Source organism: Trichechus manatus, unplaced genomic scaffold (genome assembly GCF_000243295.1).
Source record: "Trichechus manatus latirostris isolate Lorelei unplaced genomic scaffold, TriManLat1.0 scaffold00088, whole genome shotgun sequence".
NCBI lineage: Eukaryota > Metazoa > Chordata > Mammalia > Sirenia > Trichechidae > Trichechus > Trichechus manatus.
The window spans coordinates 1596164-1612737 of NW_004444024.1; the positions used below are offsets into that span (position 1 = coordinate 1596164).

General features: G+C 55.4%; 1 protein-coding gene across 1 annotated transcript in view; it reads right to left on the reverse strand.

Moving 5' to 3' along the window:
• ARAP1 (ArfGAP with RhoGAP domain, ankyrin repeat and PH domain 1) overlaps window positions 1–4076 on the reverse strand; it is a 58825-nt gene extending 54749 nt beyond the window's left edge. Inside the window, exons 1-2 of the mRNA XM_023736534.1 lie at window positions 4037–4076; window positions 3014–3196 (exon numbers count right to left, since the gene is read on the reverse strand). The gene's annotated coding sequence lies outside the window, so the exon portion shown is untranslated. The remainder of the gene's footprint in view (window positions 1–3013; window positions 3197–4036) is intronic.
• Between the last annotated feature and the right edge of the window lie 12498 nt (window positions 4077–16574).

Here is a 16574-nt window from a genome sequence, read left to right on the forward strand (position 1 = left end):
TTTTTTTTTTTTTTTGGATAGTGTAGCTCTAGACTTTTAACTACTCTGCTTACTGCCTCTCAAAAGTGATAGGAAACATTCATTGAGCGCCTACTATAGGCTAGGCTGTCTTGGTCTGGAAGCACCACTGAAACCTGTTCAGCGCTATAGCAACACGCAGGCCTCCGCCGACAAACAGGTGGTGGCTGGGCGAGAGGTGCGTTGGTCAAGAATTGAACCCAGGTCTACCACGTAGAAAGTGAGAATTCTACCACTAAAGCACCACTATTCCAATATTTCTGAAAATCAGTCAGCGAAAACCCTATGTATCTCAACGGTCACGGGGATGACAAAGGACTGGGCAGCTTTCCGTTCGGCCGTGCACAGGGCTGCCATGAGGTGGGGACAACTTGATGGCAGCTAACAACCAAGATAGGCCAGGCATCGCTCTAAAGGCTTAACGGCGGATTAAATAATGATGGTCTCAACAACCCTCCTCCAATGACAGGTCTGGGAAACAGGAAACCACTTCTCTCCCTGAGAAGGGCCCAGCCCCCTAAGGGGCCTCTCTCAGGTTCCTACTCCTGCACTAAAGGACTCAGGCCAAGGTCAGATACTTGGGACTTGAGACTTGCTTCCCCGCTCAAGGTACTGGAGGCACAAACAGGAAACAGACCTCAGACCTGGTCCCGCCCCCCCAGAAGCCTCAGCCTGTGTAAATAGCCCAAGGGGACTTTACCAGCATGGAGGTCAGGGAAGGCTTCCCGGAGGAGACAGCTCCTTGAAAACAGAAGTTTGGAGCAGTGCTCTGCTGGGCCACCCTGGAGCCTGAGGCAAAGGAAGAATCAACAATACTAATCCTCTCTTTAAAATTTTGATATTTGAAAAGACCAGATTTACTGGCCTGACAGAGACTGGAGAAACTCTGAGAGCATGGCTCCCGGACACCCTTTTGGCTCAGTGGTGAAGTCACTCCCAAGGTTCACCGTTCAACCAGGGATTGGACAGCCCCATAGAACAAAATGGGACTAATGAGGCCCAGAAGTCCAGGGACAAGGACTGGAAGGCAGGAGGGGACAGGAAAGCTGGTGATAGGGAACCCAAGGTTGAGAGGGGACAGTGTTGACATGTCGTGGGGTTGTTAACCACTGTCATAGGGCAATATGTGTACTAACCGTTTAATGAGAAACTATTCTGTTCTATAAACCTTCATCTAAAGTACAAAAAAAAAAGAATTATCTATGTGAGATCAAATTGACAACAGCAACTCAAAAGGTCTGATGGGAAGCCTAGGAGGTAGTGAGTTGAAGATAATGATGATGGAATAATTTGAAAAAGGATAGTGAGAATAGCAGCACAACTGGAAGAACGTAATCGATGTCACGGAATTGTACATGTAGAAATTTTTGAAATGGTGTATCTTTGGCTATGTATATTTTCACCAAAAAAGAAAAAAGGTCCTCCAAGGTTGAGAAGGGAGAGTGTTGACATGTTGTGGGGTTGTTAACCAATGTCATAACACAATATGTGGACTGTGTAATGAGAAACTATTTGTTCTGTAAACCTTCACCTAAAGTACAATTTAAAAAAAAATTTTTTTTGATATTTTGTTCATCATGGATTTTTTTGCATTAATTTTCACTTTTTAAAAAATATTGTATCAAAGTATTATTCCTCTTGACTACTGAGTTTTTTGCTGCCCCCTCCCCCTTAAATTTTGCACCCTAAGCAAGTGACTCACTTGTTTCACCCTAGTCTAGGCCCTGGAGCCCTGGTGGCACAGTGGTTAAGAGCTACGGCTGCTAACCAAAAGGTCAGCAGTTTGAATCTACCAGCTGCTCCTTGGAAACCCTATGGGGCAGCTCTACTCTGTCCTATAGGGTCGCTATGAGTTGGAACCGACTCAATGGCACCTAACAACAACAGCCTAGACCCTGGTTTGGAGGATTAAGCCTTCAGCTGCTATGACACATCACTGAGTCCCCACGCCCAGGGAAGCAGGGACTTGGCAGAGGGGAGCGTCATCCTGTTGCAACAGCATGGCCGGCCACAAGTTGGGGGCTTCCCCTTCTCCCCCACCCCGAGGGCCCAGCTCAGGCTCCAACACCCCCACCACACTACCCTGCCCCAGCCTCTCCGGTCTCCCTCTAGCCTCTCTCTGCTGTGACACAGCAGGCATCTACAGCAGATGTGATCCCAGTCCCACCCCTACCCAAAGCCTTTCCAGGTTCCCAGTGCCCTCAAATCCAGTTCCTCGGCCAACCTGGTCCCTGACATTGCCAGGTGAAGAAATGAATACCCACAGGGAGGAAGCAGCTTGCCCAATTTGTTGGTGACATACCCCAAGCCCCAGCCAGGCTGTGCAGGCCCGTCCACAACTCCCTCATGTCACTTCTTGTACCAGGAAGGGCCTGGCAGACAATCAGCCCCAAAACTATCTGCTGACAATGAGCAAATGAACCACATTCTCCCACCTCAGGTACTGCGCTCCAGGCTGGGGCCTTCAGGAAATCTTCCTGGCTCTCCCCTCGGGCCCCCAGGCCTCTGAGGCTGAGCCACGCAGCTCAGCACTGCTTCCGTTCTATTTCTGGTTGCTCCATTTGTGGAGGCCCATTCACCTAACCCCCACCCTGCTGGGTGTCATGAGAATCTACATTACGTCTTATCCTCCCTGTCTCCTACATTAGAGCCCAAGACCCAGCTGGGTTCACGAGGGCACTCAGTCCAGAAACAGTCACCTAGAATCTCTAATCCTTGCCAGCCAGTACTTCTTCAGGTCTTGCCTGTGTCTCTCTTGCTGCAGCCGAAGTTTCACCCTTCCGTCCTCTAACTACCGCTTCAACCTCCAAAGGCAGAGTTTAAGTCACACTGCCCCTTCTCTATCCTGGTTCCCCCAGCCCAGAGCCTTAGCCAAGGATATGCATATACTGGCCACCTTCATATCCTAAATGCCCACTGTGTGCCTAGCCCCTTGCCAGATTTCCACCTTCATCTCATTCATCCTTATAACAACCCCAAGGCCTGGAATTCTTACCTTACCCCAATCGTGGAGCACCAGGCTGAGGCTATGTAAGGTGGAAACTTGCCCAGGTCACTTGCTGGAGCCAGTGGTGCCCTTGGAAGATGTGACTGCCTCTGTCTGGTGGCGTCTGGGAGGCTCTTGAGCTGGGCCTTGAAGGATGTGTAGGAGGTTGCTGGGTGGAGAAGGAACAAAGCCCTCCCAGGCAAAGGAAATGGAGTGTGTGTAAGGCATGAGGATGGGAAAGGACTTGGCAAACCCAGAGATGGGGGAGATTTCGGAGGAGTGGGAATAGGGGGATGTGAAAGGATAGTAGTAATACACAGAGAGGTTTGTGACTAACCCTGGGTCACCCACAGAGCCTGCTGACCCGTGTGGGTGTGGCCCTTTCCTGGAAGAAAGGGACAGTGCTGGGGCCATGAGCTCCTTTGCATGCTAATTTGCATGAGTAAGTCAGCCCTGGGCCAGGGCAGCCTGAAAGGTCCTAATTCCTCCACACTCAGCTCTGGAGCCTCCTCGCCAGGAAGACTTCTTGGATTGCATCTTTGGCTCCCACGTCTGCACAGAACCCAGCTCTGGGTCCAAGGAAAGACCCAGCACTTGGTGGAAAGAGGCAGGCCCAGGGTTCGGACCTGAGGCCTCAGCTCATTTACCAGCCCCCACCCCTCACCCCTGGACCCTAGGTTTCCCAGCACAGGCAGGCAGGCCGGCCAGGGAACCCAGCATCCAGACCTCAGGGAACCCTCCGAGCTCCCCACAGGAACGAAGACTGGTACATATCCAGCTCTGGCCAGGCCCGGGTCTACAAACCACACCCCACCATACCACAAGTACACACTTCATACAACCTCAAGGAACACACACTTCCCAGAGCCACACACCTCCCATCCCACCCACAGCAGCACAGCACATCTGCTCCCCCCACCACACACCCTTCAGTGCCCACACTCCCTACCAACAAGACACTGCATACAACCACCCTAGAGCCCCAAGATGCCCAATACCCCCCACCTCCCCAAGTCCAACTACCAGTGATACCTATGGGCAGAGCCACCTCAGTCTGCCACCCTCCTGGGGGTTCTCAGGACTCTGATAGCACAGGCGAGAGGCCTCAGGGACACTTCCCGTAGCTATGAGGAACTAGGTGGGGGCGGGGTTCCTGGCCCAGATGGTGCAGAAGTGGGCCCTGGGACACAGTAGCAGTGTGGCCCTTGGGAAGGGTGAGGAGCTGACTGGCCCCTGGGCCAAGAAGCCTATTTTCTGTCTCTCAAGGACTGGTGGCTGCCACATGCTGGTCCCAAGGAGGCATACTGGGGTCTCCTGCCTTATCTCAGCCCCATCTCTCTGCCCTGTAACTTGCCCTGGCCTCAGGAGATTCTGTCCCTCCCAACTGTATTATGTCTCATCCTCTGGGGTCCCTGGAGTGGTGGGAGTTGATGGGGGGCAGCCCCTCAGGGCAGTGAGGACTAAGTTGAGGTCCCAGGGCCTGGGCCCATGGTGGGGAGGTGGGGACTCATCAGCAAATCCCTGGACCAGGCCAGAGCCCCCTCCCTACCCACGATGTAAGGCAAACCTGGCTCCATCGCTTCTTGCACGATGCCCTGGGCTAGTCATGTCATATGTGGAGCCTCAGTTTCCCCCTCTACAAAGCAGAGCTGTCAGTCCTGCCTCACAGAGCCTGGTACCCAGATGACTGTGACATGTTATCATATGTGTAACAGAGGCCATATTTGCTCATCATCTGCTCACTCCTCTGCTGCTAAGGCAGTCACTTTCTGTCCCTAGCTCCAAGGCCTTAGCCGGTCCTGACCAGAGGGGTCCTTGAGTATTGGACTCGCAGCCAGGCTTCGGTCTAGGCCCCCTCAGCACTCGAGGTCTCAGTTACCCCAAACACCAATGACTACCACACCCTGCCTCCAGCCCTGTCCCCCTGCAGAGCTCAAGACCGACACCCTACTGCCTCCTGACCTCCTCCTGGATGGCCCTGGGCACTGCACACTCCCCATCCCACACTGAGCTCACCAGGGCTGTCTCAACCCAGATAGGCCCTTCGAGCAAATTAGAAAAAGGTGGCTTCTCTTCCAGTAGCTCCACACCAGGGCATGCAGCTCAGCAAGCAGGGGATAGGCTGGATTTCAGTACCCCCCACCCTGCTCCCCTGGGGGCCCCCTCCCCAATGGTTAAGTGCTCAGCTGCTAACCCAAAGGCTGGCAGTTCAAACCACCCAGCAGCTCCACAGCAGAAAAACCTGGTGATCTGCTTCTGTAAAGACTCCAGCCTGGGAAACGCTATGGGGCAGCTCCCGAGGGCAGCTAACATGATTTTAAATATGATATGCATAGATTACAAACGGAGCCGTGAGAAATGAAATTGCTGATTTCCTGGACCATCTGGACCAGAGAATGAGATTAAGACCCAAAGCTCCTCCCCTCCTGGCCTCCCCGAGGTCTAAGACAGCTAATCGAACAAGGTCACTCTCACAGGGCACCAGAGGCCAGCAGCACATAGTGCAGCCTGCAGACTTTCAAATGGAAATGGACTGAGTGCTATTAGTAAACATGAGACTCCACAGTCCCTGCGGTTTGTCCTCTGGTCAGCATCTGACCCCACCTTAGCCCTGACTCTCACCCACCTCCAGTGCTATTCCTACTCCATCCCCCAAACTTGGCCCTGGCAGCCCCTCTAAGCCCAGGCCTCACCCTGGGAAAGGGTCAGGCAGGGAGTGAGATCTGAGGTGTGAGTGTGTGAAATGCCCCACTTGCAAATAAATGAAGCTGAAAATGAAAAAATTTGTTTTTTTAGACCTTGAAGTTTATCACATAGTAATCCCTTCAGGTCCCACTATCTACCCCTACTCCCAAAGGGTTTACTCTGGACCACGCCTTCTCCTCCATTCCCACTGCCTCCACCTGCCCCAGGCCTCCTTGGCTTGCCTAGACCCCTGGGCCCACCTTCTTGCCTCCTGACCTCTATCCATCTGCAGCCAGGGCCCACTGGTCTAACCAACCACAAGGCAGAGCTTCTGGGCCTGGCACCTGCGTCCCTCCACATCCCTGACTCAAGCCCACCCTTCCCACCTACTCCCCCAGTCTTTCACCCTCTGGCCTCAGGCCCTTCCCACTCCAATGGGTGACTCAACCAGCCCACAACACCTGCGGAGACCTGGGGACAATAGGCCACCCTGCACTAGGGAATGCCCACCATGAGTACAACTGGACTCTGGCCTGGCCCCCTGCCCCTCAGTCACAGACTGAGTGGGGACTTCCCATGGCGGGGCAGGGACAGCCTTCCCTACCAAAAGGTGCAGCACTGGGCGAGGGGGGTGCTTCAGGATGACTACTCCAGGGGGTTCCCCAAAAGATCCTCCTCTGTGACCACTGGCCCCCGTGGGGGAGGCGCGAGGGGGACTCAACACAGTAAGAAGCAGAAACAGGAAGAAACAGGGCCAACCACAAGGGGGTTGGGAGTGGGCAGGGCTGACAACAGAACCCGCAAGCAGCGGGTGGACAGAAGCGGAGTCACAGACTTGCTCAGGGGGCCGGGACCCTCACCACCTGCAGAGTGGCCAAGGGCCAGTACTGGCCATGACAGGGTGAGGGAAAGAGAAGGAGCTTGACTCACGCTTCTCTGAGTTGGCCAGGAACCTGAAGGAGCGATTTGGTAGGCTCCCCTGCACCCCAGAACTAGCAGCCCAGGAGATTCGGGGACCATAGGTAGCCTCCTGGAATAAGAAGCCAGAAGATAAGTACTGTTCCTTGCTGCCGGCACCTGAAAGGGGAAGCTGCCCATGTGGGCGGGGTGCAGGTGACCAGATGGGAGGACAGAGCCGGAAGGCAGAGAGGGAGGCAGGGGGATCAGCCCCACAGGCTCTAGCCTCCAATTTGGCAACCTCCAGCCTCCCTCACCATATAGCCAGGCAATAAACAAGAAAGCCTCCTTGCCTCAGCCTCCCCTCTCCAGCCCATTCTCCACAAGGGTAATTGGGGAACATTCTCACCTGCTCATCTGATCCAACCCTGTTTAAAACAGCAAGAGCTTTAGGTATGGACTGCATACCATCTACCAGCACTGGGCTAAACTTGTTACATTGATTGTAACAACTTAAAAAGTACATGGTATTAGCCCATTTTACAGATGAGGAAACCAAGCCTCAGAGAAGTTAAGTAACTTGCTGAAGATCACACAGGCACCCCCGACATCCCACCTCCCTCAGAGTAAAAGCCAAAGCCAAGAGCATGGCCTACCAGGCCTGCATGATCTGTTCCTTCCCCCTCCCACCCCCCACCCCAACGGTCCTTACTCCAATACACGACTGTGTGCTCCCACTTCAGGGCGTGGCACTTGAGCTCCCTCTGCCTGGAATGCTCTTGCCCAGACATCTGCACGACTCACTCCCATACTTTTACTGGCACCTTCTATATGAGAGGACTTTCTTCCCTGACCACATTCTAAAAAAGTGTCCCCATCAATCTCTATTTCCTTACTGTTTCATTTTTCAGTATCTCACTCATTACAACCTGACACTATATTTATCTGTTAATTGTCAGTCTTCTCAACTGGAACATCCAGGAAAGCAGAGACATTGTCTCACTCACAGCTGTATCCCCAGGAGTTCAAACAGTGTCCGCCAAATGTTCAGTAAATATTTGCGAAATGTATGAAGGGATATCTTCAAAGGCCCGGCTTGCTGCAGGCCATCAATATGTGGCATCCGCCATTATTTTCAGCATTTGCTGCCCACCCTCCTAAAGTCTCCCTCCTTCTCTGCCTCCCTTATCCAAGTCCTACCCCAGGAAGCCCGTGGGCAGCAGCAGGGGCTGGGTACACACACAGGTGGGGAGGGGGTGGGCAGGGGCAGGTCTGCAGAAGGCCGGGCTAGAAAGCCTTCCACTGGGGTCTGAGCCCAGCTCACCCTGCAACTAGGGACAGGGGCCTCTCCTTGGAAGGGAGAGGAGGGATAACTGCATGAGGCAGATGTCCAGGTTCAGACCAGAGCTCTAGCGGTCAAAGTTTCAACCCTTTATCACAGGGCCTGTCCCTGCTCTGACCTCTGAGGCTGCCCCCACCACATCCTGCTGTGCTGTCCTGATAAACACTGCTGGGGGACCCCTCACACACACAGGGGAAGTGCTGACTCTCGGATCCCCTCGTTTAGCCTACCTCTCAACTATAGCCCCAGAGCAGGCCGCTGGCAGGTCAGAATCACCCTAGACTTCCAGGAGGCTGAGACAACCATCCCCGACCCCAAGGCAGGTGCTGCCCCTCCCCTGCCTGCCTATACCTTCCATGGCGCCCCATTACCCAGAGGGGCTCAAAGAACCTCCACTTCTGGCTCCTGCCACTCTTCCTCTCTCGTTTCACTTCCACTTCCACTCCCTGAGTCTTTGGTTTTGCTCTTCCCTCTGCCTGGAGCATCTTTCTCTACCTCACCCTTCAAGCTCAAATGTCACCTGCTCCAGGAAGCATTTCCTGACTCCAGGCTCCTCCTGGTCTCCCATAGCCACAGCCCTGATCACACCAGGATGTCACCATCTGCGACTGTGTCTGTCACACACACTAACCCTAACCTCAGCACCTGCTGGGAGCTCCCTCAAGGCAGGACCAGGGTCTGACTCCCCCATTTCCCCACTCAAGGTCGGCACACAGTAAATATCTATTAATGGAATGAATATTTCCCAATTTTACACGCAGAAAGCAAGTAGCCCATGGAGAGAGCGATGACTTGCCCAAGGTCATGCTGCCAGCCAGTGGCCAATCCACCTCCCAGCACCAGGTGCTTTCCAGTCCCCCTAGTGCCCAACCCAGTTACAGCCCCACCTCCTGCTGCCAGACCCCAGCTCTGCGTTCTCCCAGCACTCCACAGCTACCACCCCCTAACCTGCTCCTTCAGGCACTTAGGAACCACCTAATACAACCCTCCCCATTTTCAGAAGGAGAAAGTGAGCCCCAGAAAGAAGCAAGAATCTAGCCAGGGCCACACAGCAAATCAGGACCAAGTCCCAGGCTTCAGTCCTCCAGCCTGAGCTCAGCCTCTTGGACGGGGCCTGTTCTTTGGAAGAACTAGGAGGGGCTTTGTGCCCCCCAGGTGACCTCAGAAACAGTGAAGCAGCTCCCTACCTGGCCCGGCCCTGCAATGAGAAATGTGGGTTTTCAGGCCACGGGTGGTGGAGGCAGATGAGTGTCCTGGTTCCTGTCCCTGGAACAGAACCACCAGATTCTCTTGGATCTTTGGCCACCCTAGGTTTAGTGCGTCCATTTTTAGAGCCGAGGAGACACAGGGAGGAGGAACAGCCCCAGTCTGAGGGGGGAGGTAGGCCTTTAGCTGAGACTCTGGTAGGTACCCAGTCAACAGGCAAAGGAGATCCCACTTCAGAGCTGCCCTGTTGTCATCTGGAAAAGTGTCAGTCTCCGGCTCGGCCCCTCAGAGGAGGCCCCTTTCTCCAAACTGTTCATCCCTCAGGACCAAACTGTTGCCTTTTAGCTGTAGACTCATACAGTGGACCTCCTGGATGAAGGCCCCAGTGTAGAGATGGAAAGACCAAGGCTCGGTGGATGAAGGCCTTGCCCAGCTCACAAATCAAGGGGTGTAGAGCCTGGGTACCCCCTACCCCAGCCCCCAACTGAGACATCAAATGCCAGTCATGTCTGCACAAAGACCAAAGCATGGATGGATCCTCCAGGGAGGTACATCTGCCTGCTCTGGATTGCAGAGCAGAGAGAAAACACACACGCACACACACACGCACGCACGCACGCACGCACGCACCCACGCACGCACGCACGCAGAGTCCCCACCAGAGGGATGAGGAGGAGAAAGGGGCTGGGAAGCAGATCCAAGAGGGAGCTCACCTAGCCAGGAAGTCTTCCAGGAGGAAGAGGGCACTTCCTTGCAGGACAGGTCTCCTCCCCACAGGGAAGCTCCTGCTCCCTGCCAGCCATGCCCAGGGCCCTCTGAGGGCAGCTTCTGTGTTCCCAGGCCCAGACAGGCACGAGAAAATGCAGGAGGAGGCACTGTGAAATACTCAAGGCTCTTGGTCAAGGCCCAGCCTCCTACACCCTGAGGAGGGGCAAGGCCTCCCCCAGGGGTTCTGCTCAAGTCTCTGCTCACCACAGGGGCCTTGAGCCTGGCTCTGGCCCTTCAAGGCTTGATTTTGGTCTGCTGGGTCACATCTCCTGCTAGCCTTGTTACAGTCCACCCAGACTCCCAGCAGGAGTATGGCCCTGGCCTTGCTCCGTGGCCAGGCCAGCCCCCAGTGCTCTCTGAACCTCCCCTCACCCCTGCCCTGGTGTCCATGGGGGCAGCCTCACTACTACCTGGAAATGAAGTCAAGGCCTGGCCCCTCTCTGTACCACCACCCGCCACCCCCAGATGGCTGCCTCTTCTGCTACCACCTAGTCCCTTCCAGGGCCTAGTTCTCAGATTTCTTGAAAGGAAGGCAGTTAGGTGTGTACGCTGGGGGGTGAAGGGTGGGGTGCAGAGAGCACACAGAGGTAGGATCCTGGCGGCCAGAATGCCTTGACAGCTGGGCTACTGGACCAGGGAGCAGCCCTGAGAAATCCTCCAGGCCTTGTCCATCTGGTGTCAGCATGGCCCAAGTGGGGCCCATGGCTCAGCCTCAACTCAGGGTTGACCCAGCCCAACTCTAGGCTTTGCATGCTCTTGGAACCTAGAATTTTGGAAACTCTGAAGTTGGGAATCACAGGAACAAAAAATTCTAGAAACCTTGAACCCCCAATGCCTAGAATCTCAGACTCAGAATCTTAAAATCCCAGCTGCCCAATGTTGGGGGAGGGAGTGTGTAGAAAGGGATGAGAATAGCCCCCTCCCCTACCTGCCTCACCCCTCACCTGTCCTGTTAGGCTGGTTCCTGTCCTGTCTCCACCTGGGAGCTGGTGAGCCTAGGAGGTCCCAGGAGCTGCTTCTTCTGGCTTCCTCCCTGAGGTTGCAGGGAAGTTGAGCCCCTTGAAGATAAATGGCCAGCCCAAGGCCTCTCACTGAGCTGGAGATAAAAGACAGCCCCAGGCTCCAGACTCCAGGTCTGACTGTAGGCAGACTCTGTCCTCCTGGATTACGGTGGGGGAGGAGAAAAGGGGATGCCGAGGGGCGGGGCAAAGCCCCAGGGAGGTAGGAAAGCTGGCAGGGGATAGTCAGGGGCCTGAGAGGGGGATATGCAGCAGAAACTTAGCTCTGCTACTCCTCTCCCTGTCCTGCGGGCTGACCCACCTCAGCACTGGCCTTGTCAGAAGGAGGTGAGGTGAGGTCAGGTTCCCCCAGGGCTCCTGGGCAGCTCAGATTCCAGGTGTAGCCCTGGTCCCCGCCCCAGGAATGGGGACAGAGAGGCCACATGTCCAGATCCTCCTCTCCCTTTCAGTTTGTTGGCCTCACCTTCACCTTCGCCCTCACAACAATGAAGATGAGGAGGAGGATGTTGTCACATTCCCCTAGAGGAAACTCTCTGATCACTGTGGCCTCCTCTGGGCCGCTCTGGCCTTGAGCACTGCACACTTGACCACAGCTAGTCTCTACTTCTTGGCCTTTTGGCTACAGAGCCATGTTTCCCAAGTTTGTTCATTCGGTCACTGACACCTCTCTTACCAGGCCCCAGGCACCCTGACAGGAATGAGTTCCCAGTCTGGTTGGGGAGGAAGACTTGGAGCTTGTGACAAAGCAGGGTGGGCAGGGCTGCTGTGTCTGAGGGATCAGGAAGCCCTGTCCAAGCCCCAGGCGGTGGAGGTGGAGCTCGGGCTTCAGAGGCCCCTTGCCTTGGTTCCAATCCTAGCTCTCCTGTTCCTCGGCTAGGTAACTCTAGGCAAGTCATTTAGCTTCTACTCACCCCAATTTCCTTATCAGCAAAATGGGGTCTGGGAGAACTGTTGTATTAAACAAAAGCCCAGGGTGCACAGGACAGGACAAGGGCAAGGATTGGATCTGCAGGTCCGAGACCTGTAGGCGCTTATCCTAGGGCTCAGCCCACCGAGACTCAGGACTTGACAGCAGTTAGTCTGGTCTGCAAGCAGGATGCCCTTGCAGGCATCCCACCCCACAGCTGGTCACCAGCAGTGTAACCTGACCAGGTGGCCATCCAGTCCCTGCCTGTCACTCCAACTGGGATTCCCAGGGTACGACTGGATTCGGATCTCCTCCATTTGCAGAGCTACTCAGTGCTCAGGGTTTTCGCTGTGAAGCGGCAGAAACTTAAGGCTCTCGGCTATGCTATATACATAGTGGATGACCTTGCACAAATCACTTAATCTGTCTGGGCCTCAGTTTCCACATCTGTAAAACGGGAATGGTACTTACCTCAGAGACTATTGTCGGGATTAAACGAAACCTATACATTAAATGTTTAGCACAGTGCCTGGTACATAGTCAGAAAGCTTCAAAGAAACAGTAGCTATCGCTACCGCTATTACTACTATCAAATAAATATCTTCTTACTGAACTTGTCACTTAACTTCATATCCCTTCCCAGATATTCTGACTGTCCCAGTGGTCTGGGACAGATGCCCTGATGATGGGACAGGCTTTTGCCTACAGAAGTATGGCCCAAAGGATGAGACAGAGAGAGCAATTCCACATGAAGGTGGTGCAGAAAGCCACCAGTGCACCACTACCCCCCACACACACACCATCCCTGACGCCACTGGTCATCTGCCTCTTTGGGCTGGGACTGTCCTCCTCAGAGCCCTGGGTGGAATGGGCAAGTCTGGGGTCCTGGCCAGGGGTAGGAGGTAGGTGGACAAGATGTCCTCTCTGATCAGAGATGGAGGCACTGGTGTGGACTTAGCAGCAGACCCTGAGCTTTGTGGGGAGTGCACTTTGAATGAGGATCTCTAAAGGCCCCCCATGTCCTCCTGCTGTTGAGACCCCTGGGGTGGTCATCTTTAGCCAGAAACTCCTCCCTGAAACAGGAAGCACCCCTCTGTGCAGAGCTATGGAGGGGGCTGGGGGCGGGCAGGCCAGTGTTCAGCCTGACAAACAAGAAGAGGGAGTGGGAGGGGCAGTCCAAGGGACTGGACTCTGCTCCTGAGGGAGGGGCCAGGTCAGCTTGGCTGGGCTCTGGGATATCATCCTGAGGCTGCTCCTGAGGTATGCCCCCAACCAAGGTATAATCACACTCTGTTCAAGGCTGCCTTGGCCATCACCAGGGGAGAGCCCCTCACTGAGCTGGACCCTCGGCTGAGTTCAGGGTCAGGTCAGGCTGAAAGAGGGGTAAATGAGGCCTAAGGAGGCAAACACACACCTAGGCTGTGCTCCTGTTTCTAGCACTTACTTGCCTTGACTTTGAGCAAATTACTTAACCTCTCTCTACCTCAGTTTTCTCATCTATAGAACAGAACCTAACTTCTAGAGTTGTTGGATTAAATTAATGTACATAAAAGTGCCTATAACAGTGCTATATGTGTTTGCTGCCATTGTCATTCTTGTTGATAATACTCAGCTCTCTACGACTGTTCCTTCCCCTATGACATTGGAGGGTGATCCTTGTCTCATGGAATGGTGTAAAGTTAAAAAAGAACAAATGTGCAGTGTTCGGCACATGGTACATACTCAATCAAGGAGAGCTCCCTCCTGTTCCCTGTCCTTTCCCCAAAAGGGGCTGGCCCCGGGAGCCAACTCCAGAATAGGAGTTAAAATCGGTCCTAATTCCCATCATGTCTCGCACTATGACCCTGGGCTGATCTCTGGCTCTTGGCCTCAGTCTCCCCATTTGTGGAAGAAGCTTCTGGACCAGGTGGTCTCTGAACGTTCTCGGTCATACCTGCTCCAGCCTCTCCTCCCCTCCTCATTCCCTCCGTCCTTCCCCATTTCCAACCAATGTCCTACTACATCTCTTCTGCTGCAGCAGGACTGCTGGGAGCCTGGGGTGGGATGGAGGGGACATCTGGTGGGCAAGGGGTACCAGCCCTCAAGCAGCCCAGGCCCCCAAGGGTTAAGATCCAGAGCAAGAAGTGGGGGGCTGGGGTCAACGCTGGACAGACGGGCCTGGAGCCCAGGGCCTGCCTCCCCTCCCCCCACCCTTGGAACAGAGGCCACTTGTTTGGGCAGCGGCTGGCTGGCTGGCTTTGAGCTCCTTCAGCCAAAGGAAGAGTGGGATGGGGAGGAAAGAGTCCCCAGAGAGCAGAGGGGACTTCCCTTCCTCCAGCCAGTGCCCTAGGCTGGTCCACCACCAGGCCCCAGGACCCTCAGAGATCCTACAACCCTTTGAGCTAACCCCTTCCCCTGGATTTTCCCTTTCCTTCATTCAAACACTCACTGCTGTGAGCAGGATTTAGATTCGGACAGGGCAAATTCTTGCCCCAGCACAGCCTCTTTTTGGGCATGGGGCTAGGGCTTATTACCCCATCCTGCAGATGGAAATGGGAGTCTCTGACGAGCTTAGGAACTTGCAGTCACATAGTGATTGCTGGTCACATGGGGATTCCTGGTCCCAGGTCCCAGTCGGTCCCATGGCTCTCTGTAGGCCCCCTCCCCAAAGAGCTCCAAGAAGACTCTTCCTATGCTGTGACACTACACAGAATTGAAAGGCTGCGCAGGCAGGAGGAGGCATTAAGCAGACTACCTCTGAAACCTGAAGTCCAGCTGGTGGGGGGAGAGGGGGCACAAAGAAAAGGTTGAGACTTGATGTGTGGAGAAGTATGGTTGGAGCCAGAAGTTGGGGGGTGGGAGTGGTAATGCTGGGGACAACAGGCAGGCTTGAAAACTTGAATGAAGCCTGGGGACAATCTGAGCCCCTGCTGACCTCATCACGCCTCCACCTCACCAGTCCCAGGACTCCGCCTGGGATACCCTATCTCCTGCCCTACCCTGTGAGCAAGCGGCCAATGGGGAGGCAGGGTCCTCCAGCCAGAGTCTGGACAATCTCTAATCAGCTATGGGACATGGAGATGAGCTCTCTCTACACCACTGCCCCACTGCCCCTCCCAACCACACCCATCTCCTTGCCATTCCTCAGACACACCATGCAAGTTCCTGCCTGTGCATAAGCTATACCTTCCTCTGGAAGGCTCTTATCCCTGTTAATTGCCACTTAACTACCAAGGCCCATTCCAGTCATCTCCTCCTCCCTGGGCCTGCCAAGAGTCCCAGTCCCTGACTCCATCTCTTCACCGGTCTGTACCCTCTTCACGGCTCCGCTAGGCTTCTTCTACCCCGCAATGAGTTTGCTGGGAGGTCTCCCCCAACCTGGGGGCTCTCTGAGGACAGGCATCCTGAGTGCCCCAGTCTGGGTCTCCAGTGCTCGGCATACAGTCAGATCCTTCCCTGAGTGTCTCCACCTAGCCTGGGGATCAGGGAAGTGTCCTCAGAGCAAGGGCGGGCGGTGGGTGCATGTGACAGATGCCATACTGTGATGGATCCTGACCAGAGTTCCTCAACATCAAAAACCACCCTGGAGATTTTGGGGACCACTCACACACACACCCTAGGCTGCACACCAAGCCTCCTCTCTCCAGTCCCAACCACCTACTCCTAGCTTGACCCCATTCAGTGCACACGCACCTCCTTTTTCCTGCAACTGGGCCAGATAGGGGCTCTTGGGAGGCCATGCCCCCATTGCTAGTGGAGAACTGAGGCACAGAGACCGGAAGTAGCCTGCCCAAGGTCACTGGAACCCTAGGTCCATGGCATAGGGTCTTACGGATCTGCAGAGCTAGAAGGGTCTCAGGGTCATTGAGGCGGGAGCCTTCCTTTCACAGATGGGAAAAGCAAACCGCCCGAGGACGGGCAAGCTCCGGATCCTCGGAGCGGCATGCCGAAGGGCTATGGGTTGGAAACCCCCTGCCTTGCCGGTTCGCCCTCCTCCCCACGGTCTCTGGCCCGACCGAGCATCTTCAGGAGGAGACGCCCCACAACCACATGGCAAGGGAACAGACAAGGGGACCCGGGGACTGGCGCCCGCGGAAGTAGGCGCCGGGCGCGGAGTCGCCGCGCGGCCTCGGTGTTTCCTTCTGCGGAATGGGGAAACTCCGGGCCACACCTGGTAAGAGGGTAGCAGACAGGAAGGCCCCGGCAGCCGCACTAACCTGTTCTGAACGAAGACTCCGCGCAGAGACCCGGGGTCCCGGCGCTGCCACTGACTCACGCCGCCTCGGTCAACTCACGGCCGCGGGCCGGGCGCGCCCACCCCGCGGGGCGCTTCCGCCCGCCCCCACGTGACGCCCCGGGGAGGGAAGGGCGGGGAAGGGGCAAGGACCCGCCCCTTCCCCAACCCCGCCCCACGCCTCGTAGCGGTCCTTCAGTCAGCTGGTTTGACTCGCTTTCCGGACCGGTTCGTCTGTGCGTTTCAACAACTCCTGTCGCTGCTCGCTGGTCGGTCTCTTTCTCCTGAGGCTCAAGTCTACACCACTCCCGCCCGCTGAGTCTCCACCTCTCCCCAAGTCTTCCTACCTCTTGCCACCCCTGCCACCCCTCTCCTGGAGAGTCTGCCGCCTGGGAGGAGTGAGCGACAGCCCTCCCCCAGGGGTCCACACCCCCAGGTCGGTGAGGGGCGGTTGGAGGCGGGACGATCGTGGCCCCTGACTTCCAGTAACTCCTTTCCCCGCCACATTCTCCCAAGGGTCTCCCACCTCTCTC